We start from the raw sequence: 26,998 nt of genomic DNA, 5'->3' as shown, positions 1-26,998 counted from the left end.
AAGAACTAATGCAGAGATATTCCCTGTACATGCAAAGGAAGATTCAATATTATCAAGATCTAAGTTCTTCCAAACTTGATCTAAAGATTCAACACAAGCTCAATCAAAATTCTCAGCCAGTTATTTTTCGGATATCACCAAACTGATTCTAAATTTTATATGGAGGCAAAAGACCCAGAATAGACAACTCAATAGTGAAAGAGAAAAATAAAATCATTGAATTGAAACTTTCCAACTTCAAAACTTACAAGAAAGTAATAAAGACAAGACAAGGACAGTCCTTTCAACAACTAGTGCAGGAATGACTAGACCTCCGTATGCAAAAAGAAAAGAAAAAATAAAACCTAGACACAGACCTTACATTCTTCATAAAAATTCACTAAAAATGCATCACAGACGTAATGTAAAATGCAAAACAATAATAATTCTATAGTACAGCATAAGATAAAATCAAGATGACCTTGAGTTTGGTGATGAATTTTTAGATGTAACACCAAAAGCATAACCCATGAATAATAATGATAAGCAGGACTTCATTAAAATTTAAAATTTATGCTCTAAGAAAGACACTGTCAAGAGAATGAAAAGACAAAATATTTAAAGGGCAAGACCAGGAGAAAATATTTGCCACAGACACATCTGATAAAGAACTGTTTATCTAAAATGTGTAAAGAATTCTTAAAACTCAATAATAAGGAAACAACCCAATTTTTTTAAATGAGTAAAAGACTTTATTCAAATAGATGCATCATCAAAAAAGATAGACAAATGAAAAATAAGTGCCTCAAAAGATGCTCCACAGCATATCTCATCAGGGAAAATTTAAACAATGAGATTGCACTATAGACCTATTAGAATAGACAAAATCCAAAACCCTGGCAACAGCCAATTTTGGGGAAGATGGAGGACCAAAGGAATTTCCACTTGAGAGTGGGTATGCAAGTCTGGCAGTTTCTTACAAAACTAAACATATTTCACCCATACAACCCAGTAATTGCATTCCTTGGTATTTACCCAAAGGAGTTGGAAAATTATTCCCACAGAAAAATCTGCACCCAAATATTTATAGCACCTTTATTTATAATTGTCAAAACATGGAAGCAATCAAGATGTCCTTCAGTAGGTAATGTGGAACATCAGACAATGGAATATTATTCAGCAGTAAAAAGAAATAAACTATTAAACCATGAAAAGACAGGGAAGACCCTTAAATACATTTTACTAAATGAAAAAAGAAATCTGAAAAGTCTATAGGCTGTATGATTACAATCAGAAAAGACAAATTAGTGAGAAAAAAAGTCAGTAAATGATCAATAGTTGCCATAGGTTAAAGGGAAGGGAGGGATAAATAAGTGGAACAGAGGATATTTAGGAGAGTAAAAGTCTTTTTATGATACTATAATGGGAGGCAAATGTCATTATACATTTGAAAAAATCCATAGAATATACAATGCCAAAGGTGAACACTAATGTAAATTATGGACTTGGTTAATCATGTGTCAATGGGATGTTGGTAGCTGTGGGGAGGAATGTGAATATGCAGAGGCAGGAGATTTATAGGAACTCTGTACTTTCCAGCCAATTTTGCTGTGAACCTAAAACTGCTCTTAAAAATAAAGCATATTTTTTTAGGCTGGGGATGTGGCTCAAGTGGTAGCGCACTCACCTGGCATGCACGGGGCACTGGGTTCGATCCTCCACACCACATAAAAATAAACTAAAGATGTTGTGTCCACCGAAAACTAAAAAATAAATATTAAAAAATTCTCTCTCTCTCTCTCTTAAAAAAAAATAAAGCATATTTTTGAAAAAAAAGGAAAAAATTTGAAAAGCAGGCTAGAATTTGAAGAAGAGAGTTATCCTTTTTAAGACATTCTCTTTTTTCCCCCTCTTCAAGGCATTACTAATCCTCAACTTATAAGAGGGCTAGAGATATTTGCAACTTTAAAGGGCAATTTCTATATTCTTTCTTGGGGACGCTAAATTATACCAATAAAAACTCATGGATGAAGCACCTAGAGATGATGAAGAGCCCCTAGAGTCAACGCTTAGTTTACACTTAAAAGCACTAGGTTTATATCTAGCTGGGTACAGTGGTGCACACCTGTAATCTCTTCCACCAAAGAATATAAATAAATGACTAATAAACCCATGAAAAGATGTTCAAAATCATTCATTATTAGGGGAACTGAAATTAAAACGTTAATAACACATACCTATTAATAACTACATACCTATTAGAACAGATATAATAAAAAATACTGATAATACAATGTTGGCAAGGATATACAGAAACTGAGAGCTTGCTACTACTAACAGAAATGTAAGCTTATACAGCCACTTTGGAAAAGTGTGGCAGTTTCTTAAAAATTTAAACATATATTTGTCATACAATGCAGCAATTCTCCTCCTAGCAAGCTACCTAGAAGAAATGAAAATATATGTTCAAAGATTAATACACAAATCATAGCAGATTTACTTTTCAAAATTTTAAATTTGGGAATAAACTGAAACTGAAAAAAAAAGAGGTTGAGCTAAAATTGCTTCATTAAAGTAAACTCTAAATGATAACTAGAATAAAGGAAAATGATCCTAGCTAAAAAGTTTAAGTCGTAAAAAGAAGTGAAGGCAAAAAACAAAACAAAACAAAAACAAAAACCAACAGTAAACGTTGTGGTATATTTAACTGGGCACTATATAAAAATGATAATATCCTTTGGGGTTAATTAACATACACATAGCATTAAATATCTGAAAACAAAAATAAAAAAGCTGGAAGGGATAGATGAAATGAGTCCAAAGGTCCTTTTGTTTTCTGGGAGGAGAGGAAAAGTACTGATTAACATTAAACTTCGGTAAGTAAAGAATTCACATTGGGGCACATGTCAGCAAGATGGGGGATCAGACACTCCTACAATTCTTGCCTCCAACTAAAACCCCAAAGCAATCAATAAACTACATTTCAACCAAAATAACTAAAGGAGAGCAGTGGAGAATAGCAAAGATGTAGCAGAAATCTTGCAGAGCACAGAAATCCAGGATAGCCATATATGGAAGGGAAGAAACACGCTTTGCCTCTACCAACCCATTCCCCCAGTCAGAGTCAGCCACAAACTAGGTGGGATTTCAACCTGCAGCAGAAAAGGCAAGGCAAAAGACCCCAACAGCCCCATCACCACCACAGACATCAAGTGTCTTCACTACTGTGGGAGTTCCCCTGAGGCCACATTCTGAGCTGCTTCCAGAGAAGGCACTGATATTATGCTCAACTTCCTGTGCTGCTTCTGAGCTTCACCATCTGGGAAACAGAGATACTCCTAGACTGTGTCCTGCTCCAAGTGAAAATAGCCATTGCACCTCTTCATCCTGAGGTTCCACCAAACCACTCCCACCAGTTAGCACATGATCCCTAAACAGAGCTATTGCCCCTAGGGCAAGCTACACCAGAATTGCTCCATCCTCCTCTCCCAGTTCACTGATGCACTGTGCCCCTATGGCTGAGCTGAAGTGGTACCCATCCCTAAAGATCCAGAGTCTCGGACTACTAGAGTAGTCATACCCCTCGTGCCAAAGCTGAGGCAGCACACCACTAGCCAGGAATCTCAAGCCACCTGCATGTGGAGCAGACCTACTCCCTTGTGTCACAAGTGAGGCAGCAGCCATCCCCTATGAACTCCAAGCCTCTGGCACAGAAGCAGCTGCATCTTTCAGCATAATAGCTAATGCAGGGTCTCAACCGCAAGTATCCAGAGGCTCCATAGACCCATGTAGTCACACTTTCTGAGGCCAAGGAGATATGGTGCCTCACATGCCAGGGAATCAGAATCTTGGCTGAACTAGTATGATGTTTATCCATACTAGCCAGAACTAGACTAGCCCCTAACAGACCAAGCTGCTGAGATACTTCCCTCTGTGGGAAGTGAAATCATTGCTGTGCTATTTTCCTGCACCCCCAGACATATTGCCATTCCTTGGTCCTTGCTACTGCTGCACCAAGCCTCACAGAGCTGGGCTACTGCTGTATCTCACTACCCCAGGATCCAGAGTCTCAACTGCAGAGTACCTCATCCTGAAGTGGGAGCTGCCACTGTAGTCTACTGGTTCTGGATCCCAAATTATAGCTGTGCCCTGGTCCCTAAGGCCTGGGCCTCAGAAACACTTCTTCGGAGCCATGCCAGTTCGTCCTCTTACCACGCAGAATCAGAACCATAACTATATCCCAGCCCCCTGAGCCTGAGCTGCCATAGTATGCTTCAAAACAACAAATCCTGGCATAGTAGAACTGCATTCACTCATGTCTTGGAGAATGACCCTACAATTCAGGTGATATGGTAGTTTTGCAAGGCCATGATCTTAGGAATATGGCCCCACAGTCACCATATGCACCTATGCCCTGAATCCCAGTGCTGTTTGTGGGTGCCTGTGAGATATGTCAGACCCTAAACTAAGAGAGAGAGCACCTCATCAAAGACTCTCCACTCTGAAGAAGACAAGAACAGGAAGATTCCTAAAGCTCTTGCCCTAAACAACTTTGCAGCCACTATCAGTGCCACAAACATCTGGCACCCACACTGCTGAGGCAACAAGTCACAGTTAAATTGATGACAACTGAAGAAGCTGCATGGAGGTCATACCACTGTGCCCACATGGAACCAGAACCACTGTACACTGCCCAAACAGCATCCTTAGGCCCATCCCCAGGTAAAAATCTTGAAAACCAGTTTTAAGTTTGAAGAGGTGACAGTAGCAAAAAATTCATTAAGATCAAAGCGGGGCCACAAGAACATGAAAAAGCAAGGAAACATAACAGCACATTATTGGAACATAATATTTTTCCAAAAAAAAACTAACCCCAAAGAAATAGAAATGTATGAATCACCTGTAAAATTATTCAAAATTATGATCTTAAGAAAACTTAGCTATATACAAATAGACAATTCAGTGATGTTAGGGAAAAAATTCATTACCTTAATGAGGAATTCAATGGAGATAAATGCCATAAAAGAAGAAGCAAACAGAAATCTTGGAGCTGAAAAAAATAACAAAATTAAAAATACAATCAAAAGCTTTAATAGAAGAATAGGGCAAGCAAAATAAAAGAATCTGTGAACTTGAAGATAGGTCTTTTTGAAATCACTCAGTCAGAGGAAAAAGAAAATAAATTAAAAGGAGTCAAGACAGCCATCAAGGGACTCATGAGACAACATCAAGTGAACAAATGATTGCATTATGGAAGTCACAGAAGGAAAAAATATAAAAATATTGGGAAAAGGGTTACTTATTTTTTCTTTCTCCTTTCATTATACAGGACAGTAGAATGTATTTTGACATATCATATGCACATGGAGTATAACTTCCCATTCATGTGGTCATACATGATGTGGAGTTACACTAGTCATGTATTCATACATGAACATAGGAGAGTTGTGTCCAGTTCATTCTATTGCCTTTCCCATTCTCATCCCCCATTTCTTCCCCATATTGTCCCGGTTCAATCCAGTGAACCTCCACTCTTCTCTCCTTGTCTACCCCCTATACCACCACCTATTGAGAGTCAGCATCCACATTTCAGAGAGAACATTTGGCCTTTGGTTTGGTGAGATTGGATAATTTCACTTAGCATGATAACCTCCAGTTCCATCCATTTCCTGACAAATGCCATAATTTCATTCCGTTTTATGGCTGAGATTCCACTGTGTATATATACCACATTTTTTTTATCCATTCATCTGTTGAAAGGCACCCAGGTTGGTTCCAAAGCTTGGCTCTTGTGGATGGAATTGCTATGAACATTGATGTGGCCATGTCACTATAGTATGTTGATTTTAAGTCCTCTAGGTATGTGCTAAGGAGTCGGATAAATTTTGGTTCCATTCCAAGTTTTCTGAGGAATCTCCATTCTGCTTTTCAGAGTGGTTTCACCAATTTGCAGTCCCACTAGTAATGGATGAGTGTGCCTTTTCCCCGACTTCCTCACCAACCCTTATTGTAACTTGTATTCTTGATAATTGCCTTTCTGATTGGAATGAGATGAAATCTCAGTGTAGCCTTAATATGCATTTCTCTAATTGCTAGTGATGTTGAACATTTTTTCATATATTTGTTGACCATTTGTATTTCTTCTTCTGTAAAGTGTCTGATCAGTTCCTTTGCCCATTTATTGATGGGATTATTTGTTTTGTTTTTGGTGTTAAGTTTTTTGAATTCTTTATATATCCTGGAGATTAGTGCTCTATCTGAGGTGCAAGTGACAAAGATTTTTTTTTCCATTCTGTAGGCTCTCTCTTAAAGTTGTCCTCTTAAAGTTGTCCCAGCTATGGACAACTTTGGTTTAGCTTAAGCCAGTGGGCAAATATGCAGTGGGGACTCAGCCTAAATACTGCTATAACTGGTTTGTTAGGAAGTAAGAAGAAACACACCGGACTGCAGCTGAGACCCACGACCCACCCCATACTTGGCAGGTTCCAAAAGTAGAGGTCTGGGAAAGAAGCATCTCAATTTCAAATATCATATCAAGGAGGAATATTTGACTTTTCTTGTTCTTGTGTTTGTCTTTTTTTGTTGTTGTTGTTCTGCATTGTTTTGTTCTCCCTTGTCAGTGAAATAATGGCAGAAAATGTTCCTAATCATGAAAATGATATGGAGACCCAGATAGTAGAACCATTTTTGTTTTATTTAGCCTTTTCACCACTGTGACCAAAACCTGACAAGAACAATTTAGAAGAGAAAAAATTCATTTGGCACTCATGGTTTCAGAGGTCAGTTCACAGATGGCCAACTCCATTGCTCTGGGTCTGAGGTGAGGCAGAACATCATGGTGGAAGAGTGTAGAGCAGGAAAGCACCTCAGGACATGGAAATCAGAAAGCAATAATAGAGCTCCACTCACTGGGGACAAAGCATAAGCCCCAAAAGCTTATACCCATCTTATAACCCATCTCTTCCAGCCACAGCCTATCTACCTTCAGTTATCACTCAGTTAATTCCATATGAGAAGATTAATCCACTGACTGGATTATAACTATCATCATCTAATCACTTCACTTCTGAATCTTCTTGCATTGTCTCACACATGAGTTCATATCTAAACCTCATATCTAAACCTTGACATACTTAGAACTTCAAACAGACAGGACCAGAAAGAACCTCTCCATAACATATCATAGTTAAAATATCAAAAGTACAGAATAATAAAAGTTACAAGAAAGAAGCATCAATTCACTTATGAAGACGAATCCACAAGAACAGCAGCACATTTCTGAGAACTTCTAAAGGCCAGAAGGAATGGAATGATACATTTCAAGGCCTAAAAAACTGTAAGTGCCAACCTAGATGACAATGTCCAGCAAAGTTATCTTTCAGAATTGAAAAAAGAAATAAAGACCTTACAAGATAGGCATAAACTAAAAGAATTCATGACCCCTAAAATCAGCATTACAGAAGATATTCAAAGGAATCCTATGCCCAGAGGAGGAAGTAAGATAAATACAACCACAAAAGCATAGGAAAGAATAAATTGCACTAGAAGAGTAATTATGCAAATCAAAAATAGGAAGGGACCCTACATTTTTAAATCTCTAAGACTTAACAGCCTCTTCTCTTTACTGATTATTTCAGTAAATCATCAAACCCCTAAGATGAATGAGGGAAAGAGAAAAAAATATAAAATTCTCAAAACAACCAATAGAAAAACAAGAAAATGTAAGGAACTGGAACATTTCTTTCTTTCTTTTTTTCTCTCCTCCCCTGACTGCAGGGCTTCTGCATCTTGGTTTCCAACCCACTTCCAAAGAGCTTACAGCAGGATGATTACAGGTCCAGACCCACCCTCTATTGGAGCCCCTGTAATGTCTCCAGGGAATCCCTCTTTGCCTCCATTTGCTTCTTTAAGACCCATGTCCTCTGAGCAGCTGCCTTCCAGTCTGGATTCCCAGAACATTTCAATAATAATCAGGACTGAGGTTGTAACTCAGTGGTAGAGCGCTTGCCTAGTACGTGTGAGGCACTGGGTTCAATTCTCAGCACCACATAAAAGCAAATAAAATAAAAGTCTATTGACAACTAAAAAAATATTTTAAAAAATAAGAACTAGGCCTGATGTTTAAATAATAATAATAATAACAACAACAACATCCAAGAGTGTAAATGGTCTGCATTCCCCAATTAAAAGACACAGTCTGACAGATACAATAATGCACACCTGTAATCCTAAATTACAATAACATAGACCAATAATCTTGATGAACACAGATGAAAAAATCCTCAATAAGATATTTATAAATTGAATTCAACATCAATGAAAAAGATCATACACCATGATGAAAATGGCATCATTCCAGGAATGTAAAGTTGATTCAATCAACAATGTAATATACCACATAAACTGCATCACCTCAATAGATGCTGGAAGAACCTTCAATAATTCCACATCCCTTCATGATAAAAATCCTGAATAAACTAGGATCATACCTCAACATAATAAGGCTACCCACAACAAATCCATTGCCAACATCATACTGAATGCGGTGGGGTGGGAGGAAGTAAAGTATTTCCTCTAAAATCAGGAATAAGACAAGGGTGTCCATTCTTACCATTTGTCTATTCCTATATAGTGTTGGAAACTTTGGCCACAGCAATCAAGCAAAAGAAAGAAATAAAAGTAATACAAACAGGAGACGAGGAAGATACAGCATCCCTGTTTGCAGATGATATTATTCTACACTCAGAAAAACCAAAGAGTCCACAATAATCTCTTAGAATTAATAAATTCAGCAAAGTATCATGATACAAAAATCAACATATAAAAACATATAGGTAGCTTTCCTATATACCAACAATTATTTTGCTGAGAAAGAAATCAGAAAAACAGGGCTGGAAGTGTAGCTCAGTAGTAGAGCACTTGCCTAGTATGTATAAGGAATAAGGCCTTGGGCTCAATCCCCAGCACCACTCACACACATACACACACACACACACACACATATATATATACACCAAAAAAAAGATTAAAAAATAAGAAGGGAAACAATCCTATTCATAACAGACTCATATGTGTGTGTGCGAGCGTGTATGTGTACACACACACACTCACATGAGCGCGCACACACACACACACACACATCTATGAATAAACATAGCTAAAAAGGTGAAAGACATCCACAATGAAAATTATAAACACAGTAAAAAGAAATTGAAGAAAACACTAGAAGATGGAAAGATATCTCATATTCATGGATTGGGAAAATTAATATTGTTAAAATGGCCATACTACCAAAAGTGATATACAGATTCATTGCAATTCCCATCAAAATGCCAATGACATCCTTTTTTTATTTCCAATGACATCCTTAATAGAACTAGCTAGGGAAAAAAAACCTCTGAAATTCACTTGGAAACACAAAAGACACTGAATTGCCAAAGCAATTCTAGCAAACAGAACAATTCTGGAGATATCACAATACCTGATTTCAAAACATACTATAGAATAATGGTAACAAAACCAGTATGGTATTGGCATAAAAAACAGACATGTAGACCAATCGAATAGAATAGAGAACCCAAGAATAAACCTGTGCATTCTACAGCCATGTGATTTTTGATAAAAGAGACAAAAACAAAAATTGGAGAAATGATAGCCTCTTCAGCAAATGGTGTTGGAAAAATAGGACTTCTACCTGTAGAAGACTGGAATTAGATCACTATCTCTCACCCTATATAAAAGTCAAGTAAAAATAAATCAAAGACCTTAATGTAATATCTGAAACCTTGAAACCACTAGAGGAAAACATAGGGGAAACACTTTGAGATATAAGTATAGGCAATGATTTCCTGAACAGGCCTCAAGTAGTTCAGGAAACAAAAGCAAGAATCAGCAAATGGGATTACATCAAATTAATAACCTTGGGGCTGGGGATGTGGCTCAAGCGGTAGCACGCTCGCCTGGCGTGCGTGCGGCCCGGGTTCGATCCTCAGCACCACATACAAACGAAGATGTTGTGTCTGCCGAGAACTAAAAAATAAATATTAAAAAAAATCCTCTCTCTCTCTCTCTCTCTCTCTCTCTCTCTCTCTCTCTCTCTCTCCCCCACCCCCCGACTCTCTCTTTAAAAAAAATTAATAACCTTGTATAGAGCAAAAAAAAAAAAATATCAAGAGTGAAGAGATGGCCTCCTGAATGGGAGAAAATCTTTGCCAGCTACTCATCTGACAAAGGATTAAAATCTGGAATATATAAAGAATTCAAAAATGGTACACCAAAAGGACAGGTAATATAATCAACAGATGGGCAAATGAGCTGAACGGACACTTCTCAAAAGAAGAAGTAAAAATGTGCCTGGCATGGTGACACATGCCTGTAATCCTAGCAGCTCAGGAGGCTAAGGCAGGAGGATTCCAAGTTCAAAGTAAGGCTCAGCAACTTAGCAGGACCCTGACTCAAGGAAAAAAAAAAAAAGAATTCAAGATGGCAGTTTAGAGGAAGACTGCATTGCTAGTTGCTCCATGGCTCAAAATTCAAGTGGGGTGGGGGGTGGGGTGGGGAGAATAGCTGGGATTCAAGTAGTGTGAATACTATTTCTCTCTGAGTTATGAGAAGACCCCAACAGCTGCTTCTGCACAGGAATCACAGCTTCTGTGCTTGTGCAGGTCTTCAGGTCTCTGCGTCAGGGTAAACTCTGGGCCATTCACCCACACAGGACCTCTGGGTGCCCGAGCAGGACCACCAGTATCAGCACCCCCACAGGACACCCAGTCGCTGCCCACGATCATGATGACCTCTTCTGCCACTCCTGAGTGAACCCCCATCTACCAACATGGGGCTTCCCTGGTGGCCTCCATCTTGGGACACTGTAACCATTACCATAGTCCCCTACATGTGGTAGCCTGCCATGGGGACAATGCACAGGGTCTGGAGATAGTCGCCAGCCACAACGCTGCACACCAAAGAGCTGCATCTCTGATCACACCACCCAATGCCACCACCTGGCCCCACCCTACCCGACACCCCACTACTGAAAGCAGCCACCTCCCTCTTGGGATACCTTTGTCGCCATCCTTAGTTGGGGCAACTCCCACCTTGGGACATTGGCTGGGGCTTAGAAGCAAAATCAAGGTACCTATAGTCCCCAACTCCCTCTTCTCCCTGGCAGCCGCTAATATGACACAGTGCTTGCTTCTATGCAGCTAGTCTGTACCTCACAAATGCGGGTCCTGAACTGCCCAATACAAAACCAGCTCTCTGCCACAGGTGGGCAGCTCTCAAACCTTCTTGACTGGGAAGTAGAAAGGGAGGGGGTGAGTGAGATACAGTTTAGAAACTAAATTAGAGACTAGGAATTGCGAGGTCTACAGGTGATATAAGGAGAAAAATAAGACCAGGCACCCACATCACACAAGCAGGGCTCAAAGGAAATCCTTGGAGTGCATTCCCCCATCAGGGAGCACCTGCTATACCCCACCTGCAGGAGCTCCGCCCCCAAGACCAACCCTCCCTCCCTAATAACCTTCATCATCCTGAGGGTGGAGATACCAGCAAACAATAGACAACCCCACCTGATGGATGAGAAGGAAAGCAGGAAAGACACTGATCTCCAACAAAAACAATCCTTGTATCTTCTTTCGAGATTTTTTTTCCTCTTTTCTCTCTCTCTGTCTTCTTGTGCCCTCACATTCCTAACATTTGTGAAACCAAGTACTTTTCATGAATTAGGCTACTGAGGACTAGGATGTCTGAATAGTATATTATAGTTGTGTTGTTTATTCTTTTATTTCCTATTTTTCTTAATATTTATGTTTGCTTTTTGTACTCTCTCTATTGTCTTTCCACTTACTTATCTCTCCAAAATAACTTTCTCTGTCTTCTCCTCCTACTAACCAACTTCTTTAGATTCCTCTTTCAAGCTTTCTAAGATCCAATAACTATATCTTCACCTCCTACATCCTTAACATCTCATCCTATACCTCACCCCTGGCTCTTTGTCCATCATCAGAAACTGCAGACCCTTTTGCAGACCTGCTGTTTATATTGTAGATATAAATGAACTCACCATTTCTGTATATTGTGACAAAACTGTAAACTTCTTAATAGCAGCTACTTGGTTTAAGGCTGTATATTATTTGTATTAGGATCTGTTGTCATTGTTCTCCCCCTTAAAGGAGAGGTATTGGAACCCTGCAGGGACACTATAAGCCTTTAGGGTAAAAACTATAATGCTTTGGATCCACACTTCTAGAAGGGAAGACACATGAACAACATGAAAAAATAAGGGAAGAAAGGGCCCCCAAACAAACCAAGATACCACGTTATTAGAATCCATGGCCCGTACAACAGAAGAAGTGACAGAAAAGGAATTCAGGATGTACATAATTAAAATGTTCTGTGAATTAAAGGATGATATAAGAGAGCAAATACAGGCAACAAAAGATCATTTCAAAAAAGAGCTACATAAGCAAATACAGGAAGCAAAAGATTACTTCAATAAGAAAATAAAGGTTCTGGGGAAAAATAAACAAATCCTTGAAATGAAAGAAATAATAAACCAAATTAAAAACTCAATGGAAAGCACTACCAACAAATTAGATCACTTGGAAGACAGGACCTCAGACAATGAAGACAAAATATATAATCTTGAAAAGAATGTTGACCACACAGTGAAGACGGTAAGAAACCATGAGCAGAATATTCAAGAATTATGGAATAACATAAAAGAAGACAAAACTTAAGAATTATTGGGATGGAGGAAAACATAAGGTTCCAAACCAAAGGAATGAACAATCTATTCAATGAAATAATATCAAAATTTTCCAAACATGAAGAATGAACTGGAAAATCAAATATAAGAGGCTTACAGGACATAAAATGTACAAAGTCATGACAGAACCACACCAAGGCACATTATAATACAAATTTTTATTATAATGTGCATACAGAATAAGGAGAGAATTTTAAAAGCCATAAGAGAAAGGAATCAGATTACATATAGGAGGAAACCAATTAGGATATCTGCAGATTTTTTAATCCAGACCCTGAAAGCTAGAAGATCCTGGAACAACATATACTGAGCTCTAAAAAAAAAATGGATGCCAACCAAGAATCTTATATCCAGCAAAATTAAGCTTTAGATTTGATAATGAAATAAAAACCTTCCATGATAAACAAAAGTTAAAAGAATTTATAACTAGAAAGCTTCCACTAAAGAACATCTGCAGCAAAATAGTCCATGAGGAGGAAATGAAAAACAATAATGAAAATCAGTAAAGGCAGGTATTACACTAAAGGAAAAACCAATCAAAGGAGAAACCAAGTCAAGTTAAATACCAAAAATAAACAAAAATGACCAGAAGTACAAACCATGTCTCAATAATAACCTGAATGTTAATGGCCTAAACTCACCAATCAAAAGACAGACTGCCAGATTGGATTTTAAAAAAGACCCAACAATAAACTGCCTTCAAGAGTCTCATCTCATAGGAAAAGACATGCACAGACTGACATGGACTGTATAAACAAGCAGGGTTTCCATCCTCATATCAAATAAAGTAGACTTCAAGCTAATCAAAAGGGATAAAAAAGGACATTTCATACTGCTTAAGGGAACCACATATCAACAAGATGTAACAATTATAAATATATATGCCCTAAACTATGGAGCATCTACATTAATCAAACAAACTCTTCTCAAGTTCAAAAGTCAAATAAACCACAAAATAATAATTCTGGGTGACTTTAACACATCTCTTTCACCACTGGATAGATTGTCCAAACAAGAGCCAAACAAAGAAACTATAGAACTCAATAATACAACCACTAGCTTAGTCTTAACAGACATATATAGCATATTTCATCCATCAACAAATGAATACACTTTCTTCTCAGCAGCACATGGAACCTTCTCTAAAATACACAAAGCCATAAAGCAACTCTTAGCAAATACAAAAAAGTAGAGATACTACCCTGCATTTTATCAGATCATAATAGAATAAAATTAGAAATCAATGATAAAATAAAAAACAGAAGCTACTCCAACACCTGGAGACTAAATAATATGCTACTGAATAAACAATGGGTTGCAAAAGACATCAAATATAAGATTTAAAAATTCTTAGAGATAAAAGAGAACGCTGATACAACATATAAAAATCTCTGGGACACTATGAAGGCAATAGTAAAAGGAAGTTCATTGCATAGAGTTCATTCCTTAAAAAAAGAAAAAGTCAACAAATAAATGACCTAACACTACATCTCAAAGCCCTAGAAAAAGAAGAACAAACCAACACCAAAATCAGTAGAAGACAGGAAATAATTAAAATCAAAGCTGAAATCAATGAAATAGAAACAATGGGAAAAATGACAAAACAAAAAGTTGGTTCTTTAAAAAAATAAATAAAACTGACAAACCCTTAGCCATGCTAACAAACAGAAAGAGAGAGAAAACTCAAATTACTAACATCCATGATGAAAAAGGAACTATCAATATCATAACAGACACTACAGAAATACAGAAGATAACCAGAAATTATTTTGAAAATTTGTACTCCAATAAAATAGAAAATATCGAAAGCATCAACAAATTTCTAGTCATATGATTTGCCCAAATGGAATCAGGATGATATACACAAGATTAACAGATCTATTTCAAGCAATGAAATAGAAGACACTATTAGAAGCCTACCAACCAAGAAAAGCACAGGACCAGATGGATACACAGCTGAGTTCTATAAGACCTTCAAAGAAGAACTAATTACCAATACTCCTCAAATTATTACATGAAATAGAAAAAGAGGGAACACTTCTAAACTCATTATATGAGGCCAATATCATCTTGATTCCAAAACCAGACAAAGACACAACAAGAAAAGAAAACTTTAGACCAATATCTCTAATGTGCAAAAATTCTGGCAAATCAAATACAAAATAAATATTAAAAAGATAGTGCACCACAATCAAGTGGTGTGTTCATCCCAGGGATGCAAAGTTGGTTCAACACTCAGAAATCAATAAATGTAACTCATCACATCAATAGACTTAAAGAAAAGAATCAGATGATTATCTCACTAGATGCAGAAAAAGCGTTTGACAAAATATAGTTCCGCATCATGTTCAAAACACTAGAAAAACTAGGGATAACAGAAACATATCTTAACACTGTAAAAACTATCTAAGCCCCAGGCTAACATCATTCTAACTGGAGAAAAATTCAAAGCATTCCCTCTAAAAACTGGAACAAGACAGGGATACCCTCTTTTACCATTTCTATTTAACATAGTTCTTAAAACTCTATCCAGAGCAATTAGAGAGATGAAAGAAATTAAAGGGATGTGAATAGGAAAAGAAGAACTCAGACTATCACTATTTGCCAATGACATGATTCTACACCTAGAGGATCCAAAAAATTCCACCAGAAAACTTCTAGAACTAATAAATGAATTCAGCAAAGTAGCAAGATATAAAAATCAACACCCATAAATTAAAGGCATTTCTTTACATCAGTGACAAATCCTCTGAAAAAAGAAACTAGGACAACTACCCCATTTACAATATCCTCAAAAAAATAAATAAAATACCTGGGAATCAACTTAATGAAAAAGGTGCAAGACCTCTACAATGAAAACTACAGAACATGAAAGAAAAAAATTAAAGAAGACCTAAGAAGATGGAAAAATTTCCCTTGTTCTTGAATAGGTAGAATTAATATTGTCAAAATGACTACACTACCAAAATCACTATACAGATTTACTGCAATTCCAATCAAAATCCAATGACATTCCTCATAGAAATAGAAAAAGCAGCCATAAAATTCATCTGGAAAAATAAGAGACCCAGAATAGTTTAAGCAATCCTTAGCAAGAAGAGTGAAGCAGGTAGCATCATTATACCAGATCTTAAACTATACTACAGAGCAATAGTAACAAAAAACAGCATGTTAATGGCAACAAAACAGACTGGTAAACCAATGGTACAGAATAGAGGACACAAAGACAAAATCACATAAATACAGTTATCTCATATTAGACAAAGGTGCCAAAAACATATCTTAGAGAAAAGATAGCCTCTTCCACAAACAGTACTGGGAAAACTGGAAATCCAGATGCAGCAAAATGAAATTAATTACCTATCTCTTACTATGCACAAAACACTCAAAGTGGATCAAGGACCTAAGAATTAAACCAGAGACCTTGTTCCTAATAGAAGAAAATGGAGGCCCAAATCTTCATCATGTTGGTTTTAGGCACTAACTTCCTTAATAAGACTCCTATAGTGCAAGAAATAAAATCAAGAATGAATAAATAGGATGGATTCAAACTAAAAAGCTTCTTCTCAACAAAAGAAACAATCAGTGAGGTGAATATAGAGCCTACAGAATGGGAGCGAATTTTTACCACACACACATCAGATAGAGCACTAATCTCTAGTCTCTAGGATATATAAAGAACTCAAATATCTTTTTTTTTTTTTTTTTTAGAGAGAGAGAGAGAAACTTTTTAATATTTATTTTTTAGTTTTGGTGGACACAACATCTTTATGTGATGCTGAGGATCGAACCCAGCGCCCCACACTTGCCAGGCGAGCACGCTACCGCTTGAGCCACATCCCCAGCCCAAGAACTCAAATATCTTAACACCAAAAAAAAAAAAAAAAAACCCAATCAATAAATGGGCTATAGAACAGAACAGATACCTCTCAGAAGATGATATATAATCAATCAATAAATATGTGAAAAAATGTTCAACATCTCTAGCAATTAGAGAAATGCAAATCAAAACTACTCCTAAGATTTCATCTCACTCCAGTCAGAATGGCAACTATTAAGAACACAAACAACAATAAGTGTTGGCGAGAATGTGGGGGGGAAAGGCACACTCATACATTGCTGGTGGGACTGCAAATTGGTGCAGCCAATATGGAAAGCAGTATGGAGATTCCTTGGAAAACTTGGAACCACCATTTGACCCAGCTATCCCTCTCCTCAGTCTATACCCAAAGGACTTAAAAACAGCATACTACAGGGACACAGCCACATCAATGTTTATAGCAGCACAATTCACAATAGCTAAATTGTGGAACCAACCTAGATGCACTTCAGTAGAAAAATGGATAAAAAAAAATGTGGTGTATATATATACACAATGGAATATTACTCAGCATTAAAAGAGAATAAAATCATGGCATTTTCAGGTAAATAAATGGAGTTGGAGACTATCATGCTAAGTGAAGTACGCCAATCCCAAAAAAACATTTTTTCAAGTGTGCGAATGTTTTCTCTCATATGTGAATGCTGATCCATAATGGGGATGTAGAGGGGAGCATGGGAGTAAGGGAGGAACTTTACATAAGGCAAAGGGGAGGGAAGGGTAGGGAGTGGGCATGGGGGTAGGAAAGACGGCGGAATGAAAAAGATATCAATATCCTAAGTATATGTATGAAGACACGAATGGTGTGACACTACTTTGTGTAAAACCAGAGACACAAAAAATTGTGCTATATATGTATACTATGAATTGAAATGCATTCTGCTGTCATGTATAACAAATTAGAATAAATAAATAATTTTTTAAAAAAAATTCAAGCAGCGGAAATATTGATCCTTGTTAAGTTGGGTGATAGAGGGATTTCACTGAAATTCAATATTGTCTAGTCAGAGTGTCTGAGAGACTTGCAAATTTGGGTATATTAAACAAAGGAGAAAGAGTACTTTAGAGTCAAACTGGTTATAGCAGCAGTAGCTAAGGCAGCACTGGTTCACCATAGAGGGAGGAAAAACATAAGGAGAAACACAGATTTGGCACAGAAAAAACAGAAATCAGAAAAGAGGCCATAACTTAACTGATCCAATTTAGTTGCACTGTGTACTGGTGCTTGGAAAGTACTCTGTATTTCCCAGCTGGCTACAGAGAGCTAAGGCAGAGCCATCACAAGGTAGTCACACTGCAGCAGCTACTGTGGGAGCTAGGAGATCACAGTCACATTGTCCTGGCAAGTGTCTGCCATGTGGCCTAGGATTTACCTAGCAGAAGGTAGTGAAATAAGCACAAAGAAGATTGTACCTAGACAGATTCAAAGCAGAAAAGCAAAGGGGAGGCCAACTGGCTTCTTCTTTGAGTCTGGAAACTTATGTGACCAAATGACTTGGGTGGGGAATCTAAACAGGCAAGTATGAATACACTCAGAGACTAAGTGTTGGAAGATTGTATTCCTATGCAGCAGAGCATGTGGAAGACCGGCTCTTTAGCCCCACTAATAGAATTCTTGAGATGCTTCTGAGATCTAAACTCACAACAAAGATTGACAACTACCAGGCCCTAGCGGTGTGTTGATCTAATCTCTCCAGAGCAGATAGCCCCCAATGAAGCTCCTGAGGTCTCAATAGATCTTAGTCCAACCTACTAGAACTCTGTTCATAGAACTCTACAGCAGCTTTACCCTGGGACTGCACTGATCTTGTCTGTGTAGACAAACGTCAACTAACTATACATCCTACCTCATATACTTCTACATATCTTCTGCATTCTCTCTGTTCACCTTTTGAAATTATAAACTCTTTTCTGCCTTCCAAGAAAATTTTATTTTCTCTTAACTGTATTTTTTTTACCATCTTTTAGAACTGGATTATATAATTCCTGCTTCCACAATGAATGCTGATGCAATGATTAGTGCTGTTGATAACACAGTTGACACCTGCTGTTTGCTTTAAAGCCAGATCTAGTTCATGGTTATTATTTTTACTGTGGACAATTGCTGAACCCACCATTCCTGTTTTTGTTTTTGTTGTTTTATTTTTAAAAAATTTTTGTGAGTGTGTGTGTGTGGTAATTAATGTTGTAGATATCACAGTAGGAATTGGGTATTTATTTTAATGCTACATATTGTTTTAATCAGTTGTTGCTATTGCTTGATTGCCCTATTCTGTGAGGTGCTGAGAACCTACAGGGACACTACAACACTACAAGTTCACAAAGTTGAGAATCTGTTGTTGAACTAAACTCAACCAAAGACAGCATGCCTTGCTCTACACACAAATTAATGACACTTGATCATCACCTATACTTTAATACAAAAAATAGAAGAGACAAAAACCAAACTAAGAATCAGGCCCCAAGCAGAAACAGATAGGGGTGGACCCCCGCCCCCACCCAAGTCCCACCTATGGACATTCATAGGTACAGCAAAACAAGAGAATTAACACAAAGTCTGCAGATACAACACCTATGAGGGGGTCTCAATCCAAATCACACTTTGACAAGTGAAGACTGTGCCCTAAAAAGGCCCACAAATAAGAGCAGAAAAGAAATCCATCTCAATAGATGCATAAAACCAACATATAAATACAAGAAATATGAAAAAACAAGGTAACACAACACCTCCTATGGTTGTAATTCACCAGCAACTAATCCCAAAGATATTGAAGTGGATGAGATATCAAATAATTAATTCAAAAGAATCATTATAAAAATGACCTATGAATTCTAAGAGAAAAGTTAGTATAGGACATGAATGAAAAATTCAATAATAAAGAGACAGAAATATTGAAAAAAAAAACCAAATAGAAATCTTGGAAATGAAAGACACAATATAAACTAAACATCAAATAAAATGTTTAGTTAAAAGTCTCTTTAACAAAGGAACCCATGCTAAATACAGAAACTCAGAGCTAGAAAACAAAATGCCAGTCTTGAGCATTCAGACAGCATTAAGGAAAATAAGTAACCATGATTAGAATATACAAGAATTCTGGGACAACATGGAGACAAAATTTAAGAATCATTCGAATTCAAGAAGTTTGTGATATGCACTCTAAGGGAATTGATAACCTCTTCAGGGAAATAATCATAGAAAAATTTCCAAACCTTGAGAATGAGATGGAAATTCAGGTATGGGAGGCATTCAGAACCCCAAATAGACAAGATCAAAAATGAACCTCTCCACAACAAATTATAATTAAAATATGTAACATGCAGGACAAGAATAGAATGTTAAAAGCATCAGAATTACTTTTAATTTCTTAGCACAAACTCCAAATGCCAGAAGGGCTTGGAATGATGTGTTCCAAGTCCTGAAAGAAAATAACTGTCAACCAAGATTGCAATATCCACCAAAGCTAGCCTTCAAAATTGAAAAGGAAATAAAAACCTTCCAAGATAATCAGAAACTAAAAGAAATTGTGATAACTAAATGGGCACTCTAGACCTTACTTAATGAAATACTCCACACAGAAGAAATAAAAAACAAACCCCAGAACTCACAATAAACAGATCTCTTTTGAAGAGTAACTAAGCAAATGAGAGACAGAACTAAATTAAACATTATAAATAAATCAAAGTAGCAAGAATTAGTAAACATCTCACTATAATAACATTGAATGCAAATGGTTTCACTTCTCCAATTATAAGACATAGGCTGGCAGAATAGGTTTAAAAATAAGGTCCAACTATATGTTGTTTGCAAGAGATGTGCCTTACAGGCAAAGATAGCCATAGGGTGAACATAAAAGGATGGAAATTGATATACAATGCAAATGGAATACCAAAACAAGCAGGAGTAGCTACTTTCATATCTGACAAAGCAGACTTCAAACCAAGATTAATCAGAAGAGACAAAAAAAAAAAAAGATCACTTCATACTGGTAAAGGGAACAATCCAACAAAATAATAAATATTTTTGCTCCAAATGTGGGTGCAACTAATTATATAAAAGAGACACTGCTCAAATTGAAGCATCAGATAAACCCTGGTACAATACTACTGGGTGATTTCAACATACATCTCTCACTACTAAATGAGTTTTCTTTTTATTTTGGCTAATTTAGCTAAGGACTTATAAAAAAAACAAACATAAACTTGGCAAAGACTTTTTGGATCTGAATATTATAAATCAAATGGACTTAAAAGATGTCTATAGAATATTTCATCCATGAAAGCTGAATACACTTTCTTCTCAGCAGCTCATGGAACCTTCTCCAAAATAGACACTATTTTAGATCACAAAGTAACTCCTAGCAAATTTAGAAAAATTAATAAAACTCCTTGCTTCTTATTAAGTTATAATGATATGAAATTAGATATCAACACAGTAAACCCTAAAGAAACTATATAAACACATGGAGATTAAAGAATATACTTTTTTGTGTGGTACTGGAGATTGAACCCAGAGTCTTGTGCATGCTAGTCAAGCAGTCTACCAAAGAATATCCCTAGCCTAAAGAATATACTTTAAAATCATGAACTGGTGACAAAAGATATCAAGTGAACATTTTTTAAATTCTTAGAATCAAATAAGAATAGTGATATAATATATCAGAACCTTTGGGACACTATAAAGGCATTTCAAAGATGAAGAGTTTATAACTTTGACTGCCTACAAAGAAAAAAATCAAAAAAAGATCCCAAATAAACAACCTAATGATGCAACTCAAGGCCCTTGAAAAAGAACAACCAATTCCAAAACCAATAGAAGGAAGGAAATAATAAGATCAGAGCCAAAATCAATCAAATTGAGAATAAAAATATAGAGGATCAATGAGATAGAGGTTTTTTAATGCTTTTATTTATTTATTTATTTTTATGTGGTGCTGAGGATCGAACCCAGGGCCTTGCACATGCTAGGCGAGCATTCTACCGCTGAGCCACAAACCCAGCCCTGAAATAGAGTTGGTTTTTGAAAAGATAAACAAAATTGATAAGCCCTTAGATAAATTAACCAAAATAAAAAGAAAACCCAGGTTAATAAAATTAGAGATGAAAAAGGGAAAATCACCAAAGACTTCACAGAAATCCAATGGATCATTAGGGACTATTTTGAAAATTTATACTCCAATAAATTAGAAAACCTAGAAGAAATGGATACATTTCTAGACAAATACATCTGCCAAAATTGAATCAGAAGGACATAGAAAACCTAAACAGACCAATAACTAGCATTGAAATAGAAGTAGTAATAAAAACCCTTCCAACAAAGAAGAGGCCAACACCAGATGAATTCTCAGCTGAATTTTACCAAACCTTTAAAGAAGAACTAATGTCAACACACCTCAAATTTTTCCATAAAATATAAAGGGATGGAGTACTTCCAAATTCATTCTATGAAGCTAGCATCCCATTCATACCAAAACCAGATAACGATATATGAAGGAAAGAAAACTATAGACCAATATCCCTGATGAACTTAGATGCAAAAATACCTAATAAAATATTAGCAAATCATGTTCAAAACTTATTAAGAAGATTGGATACCATGACCAAGTTGGTTTTATTCCAGAGATGCAAGGATAGTCAATAAATGTAATTCATCACATAAACAGAAGGACAAAAATCACTTAGTCATCTCAACAGATGTAGAGAAGGCCTTTGACAAAATGCAACACCCGTTCATGATAAAACAAACAAACACTGAAGAAACTAGGATTAGAAGAAACCTAAATCAAGATCATAAAGGCTATATATGAAAAACCCAAAGCCAACTTCCTAGTAAATGGGAACAAATTGAAAGCATTTTTTTCAAAATCTGGCACAAGATAAGGATGTCCATTTTCACCAATCCTGTTTAATAGAGTGCTAGAAATCTTAGCCAGATCAGTTAGGCAAGAGAATAAAGAAGACAGATAAAAATAGGAAAGGAAGAATTTAACACTGTTTACAGGTGATATGATCCTATACCTAGAAGATGCAAAGAACTCCACCAAAAGACTGCTAGAGTTAATAAACAAATTTGGCAAAGCAGCAGGGTACAAATCAACATACAAAAATCTCTAGCTTTCCTATATACCAACAACAAATCTGTTGAAAAAGGAATCAGGAATTCCATTTACCATAGCCTCAAAAAAAAAAAAAAAAAAAGCCACACTAAGAATAAACCTAACCAAGGAGGTGAACTATCTTTACAATGAAAACTATAGAGGCAGAACTAATATTATTAACATGGCCATAGTATACCAACAGCAGATTCAATGCAATCCCCATTAAAATACTAATGATGTTCTTCATAGAACTAGAAAAAGTAATTCTCAAATTCATTTGGAAGAGCAAAAGACCCAGAATAGCCAAAGCAATTCTAAGCCAAAGAAGCAATGCTGGAGGCATCACAATACCTGATTTCAAATTATACTTCAGAGCTATAGTCACAAAAACAGCATGGTACTAGAATAAAAACAGATACACAGAACAATGACACAGAATAGAAGACACAAAGACAAACTCACACAGAGTCATCTGATCCTTAACAAAAATGCCTAAAACATACAATAGAGAAAGACAGCCTTTTTAACAAATGGTTCTGGGAAAATTGGTTCTCCATATGTAGAAGAATAGGAGTAGATATTTATCTCTTACCTGCACAAAAATTAACTCAAAATGCATCTAAGACCTAGGAATTAAACCAAAAACTATGCAACTCCTAAAAGAAAATGTAGGGTCAATAGTCTAGCATATATGCACAGGCAACAACTTTCTTACTAGGACCCCTAAAGCTCAGAAAATAAATGCCAAGAGTTCATAAATGGGATAGCATCAAATTAAAAAGCTTCTGCAGAGCACAGGAAATGATTAGGAATGTGAAGAGAGAACATACAGAAGGGGGAAAAAATCTTTGCTAGCTACTCCTGACAGAGGATTAATATCCAGAATATATAAAGAACTCAAAAAAATTCTACATCAAAAAAGACCAAGTAAGAAATGGGCAACTGATGGGGCTGGGGTTGTGGCTCAGCAGGAGAGAACTCGCCTAGCACTCACCTAGCACTCCCCTAGCACATTTGATCTTCAGCACCACATATAAATAAATAAAGATATTTTAAAATTTTTTTTAAGAAATGGGCAAATGAACTAAAAAGACACTTCTCAAAAGAATAAGTACAAATGACAATACATGTATGAAAAAATATTAAACATCATTAGCAATTAGGGAAATGCAAATCAAAACTATACAAAGATTTCATGTCACACCAGTCAGAGTGGCAGTCATCAAGAATACAAATAATAATAAATGCTGTAAAGGATATGGAGAAAAAGAAACACTTTTACACTGTTGATGAGATTGTACATTAGTACAACCATAATGGAAATCAGTATGGAGGTTCCTCAGAAAGCTAGGTATGGAACCACCATATGAGCCAGCTATAGAACTCCTTGATATTTATCTTAAAGAAAAATAAATCCTGGCAAGGATGTGGGGGAAAGTGAACCCTTATACACTGTTGGCAGGACTTTAAATTACTTTAGTCATTATGGAAAACAGTATGAGAATTCCCCCAGACAATAAAATAGAACTACCACATGATCCAGCTATACCACTCCCAGGTGTACATCAAAGGAAATAAATATTGAACAATTTCAAAGGAATGAAATTATACAGAATTATTTCTCTGACCACAATGACATTAAACTAGAAATAAAGGGTCAATAAAGAAATTTAAAAATAGATATTATAACACTCTAATTGTGAAAATATGTTTAAAAAACTTATGATTAAAAAAATCAGCATTTAGAGGGATATTTACAGACTTAGAAGTATGTACAGGGATAGGTTAAAGTCTTACAAATAACTGAACATTCAATTCAGAATAACAAGATTATATCTTCCAAGTGTCCATAGAATAAAAATTCCTCCTCTTAGAATGCTATAAAAAATTCTTTAGGAAATGAAGGTAAAAATAATGATACTTTAAAACAAAACCTGGGAAAATTTTTGACTAATAGATCCACACTGAAAAAAAAAGAAAAGAAATTACTTCAATATTTACTGAAAATCTCCAGTTAACACATTTAATGTTGAAATGTTGAAAGCATTTTCCCTAAGATTATAAACAAGGCAAAGATGTTCAATTTCACTAGTTCTAGTCACCAACATACTAGAGGTCTTAACCAGCACATTAGGAACATAAAATAAAACATTAAAATGGGAAAGAAAGTAAAATTATAGTCACAGGTAGAAGAATTATGTATGGAATATCCAAAAGAACCTACAAACAAACTACTCAAACTAATGAGTGGATTGAGTAAGACCACAGGATACATGGTCAATAATCAAAAATCAATTGCACTCTAGGTAGGAACACAGTAGCCTGTCCCAAAGATGGCCAACATCAATTCCTTCTGTCTTACTCCATCAACATGTGGAATTTCTCTCCCTTCCTTGTAACTGAGGAGCCTTTTGAAATTTCTGACCAACAAATACAGTAGAAGTTAAACCTATGCCAGCTAGAGACCTTTACTTTGCCTTAACCTCCTACCTCACATCTTACACAAAAATTAATTTATGATGCAGCACAGACTTAAATGTGAAAGTTAAATTTATAAAGCTTCTGGAAGAAAACTTTAGGAAATATCTTCACAATTTTGGATAAAGATTTCTTAGGACCCAAACAGCATTAATCATTAAAGAAAAATTATATCAAGACATCATCAAAATTTTAAATTTGGGCTGAGAATATAGCTCAGTTGGTAGAGTGATTGCCTTATATGCACAAGGCCCTGCATTCAATCTCTAAAACACATACACATACACACACACACAAAGAAATTAAATTTCTCCTCAAATATGTGATTCAAAAAGTAAAGGCTAACCACAAATATGAACAAAAATATTCATAGCACATATATCTAACAAAGAACTCACATAGAAAATATATAAAGACTTCTTTAGCCAATCCAAAAAAAAAAAACAAATACCGAATGTTTTCTCTGATATAAGGAGATTGATCCATAGTGGGGTAGGGAAGGGGAGCCAAGGAGGAATAGATGAACTCTAGATAGGGCAGAGGGGCGGGAGGGGAAGAGAGGGGGCAGGGGGACATCATCAAAATCATTTCTAAATGATGGTGGAATGTGATGAACATCATTATCCAATGTACATGTATGAAGATACGAATTGGTGTGCATATATTTTATATACAACCAGAAATATGAAAAATTGTGCTCTATATGTAATATAAATTGTAATGCATTCCACTGTCATATATAATAAAAAATCAATAAAAAAGAAAAAAAGGAAGAAAAAATAAAAGTGAGGCTGGGTTTTTTTAAAATAAAAAAAGTCATTTCATAAATGTGTCAAAATGTTAAGTGATACATTTAATTTATAAAATTGTAAGTATTATATAAAACATTTTGTAAAAATGCCAAGTTGTTTACCTATATTTTAAAACTTTCCTATATATAATACCTGTATATTGCTTTAGTAATTTATAACATATATACATTTATATGTGTACATAAATAAACATTATGGGTAAATAAAGAAAACATATAGACTTCTTATAGAAAGATTTTGACACTTCACAAAAGAAGTGTCACAAAAAGCCAATAAACATAAGAAAAGATACTCAATGTCAGAGAAATGCAAATGGAAACCACAATAAGATACCACTGGCACATCCCCAGAATGGCCAAAATCAAAAAGATTGACAACATCAAATGTTAGTAAGAATGCAGAACAAATGGAGCTCTTATTTATTACTAGTGGGAATGTTAAGTGGTACAACCACAGTTGCAATTTCTCTGGAGTTACAAGTGTCGTTTTGTATGCTAATGATATAACTAGTGGTTGGAGGCCTCTAGATAGTTTCAGGATGAGGCTGGTCCAACCATGTGATTAGGGAGTTGGTACTTTAATCTCTACTCCCAGACTTTCAGGGAGGGGAAAAGAACTAGAGATTTAGTTCAAATCACAAACACTCATGATTTAATTTTAATCATGACTATGTAATGGAACCTAAAAAAAAAAAATCTAAACAACAGAGTTTGGAGAATTTCCAAGTTGGTGAACACCTGTAAGTGCTAGGAGAGAATGGCATGCCCAGGAAATGCATGGAAGCTCTGTGCTCCTTCCGTGGTATCCTATGCTATGCATATCTTCCATTTGGCTGTTCCTTTATTATGCATTTTTATAATAAACCAGTAATCATAAGTAAACTATTTTCCTAAGTTCTATGAGCTATTCTAACAAATTATCAAACCCAAAGGGAAGGTCATAGCAACTCCCAATTTATAGTCAAGCAATCATTAAGTGCAGT

General features: G+C 36.0%; 1 protein-coding gene across 15 annotated transcripts in view; it reads right to left on the bottom strand.

The window, feature by feature from the left end:
- Nrg4 (neuregulin 4) overlaps positions 1-26,998 on the bottom strand; it is a 205,220-nt gene that overhangs the window by 148,585 nt on the left and 29,637 nt on the right. For 13 of the 15 annotated variants that reach the window (XR_013155375.1, XM_076851185.2, XM_076851186.2 and 10 more), the window contains one exon: positions 4,968-5,029. The exons of 1 other annotated variant lie outside the window; for it this stretch is intronic. The gene's annotated coding sequence lies outside the window, so the exon portion shown is untranslated. Of the gene's footprint in view, positions 1-1,666; positions 1,743-4,967; positions 5,030-26,998 lie in introns of all 15 variants that reach the window. One more of the 15 variants, XM_076851195.2, reaches the window with a different exon arrangement.

The sequence above is a fragment of the Callospermophilus lateralis genome, chromosome 3 (genome assembly GCF_048772815.1).
Source record: "Callospermophilus lateralis isolate mCalLat2 chromosome 3, mCalLat2.hap1, whole genome shotgun sequence".
NCBI classification, from domain to species: domain Eukaryota; kingdom Metazoa; phylum Chordata; class Mammalia; order Rodentia; family Sciuridae; genus Callospermophilus; species Callospermophilus lateralis.
Note: the sequence above shows the minus strand (reverse complement) of the source record. Positions and strands in the feature narration are given on the sequence as shown.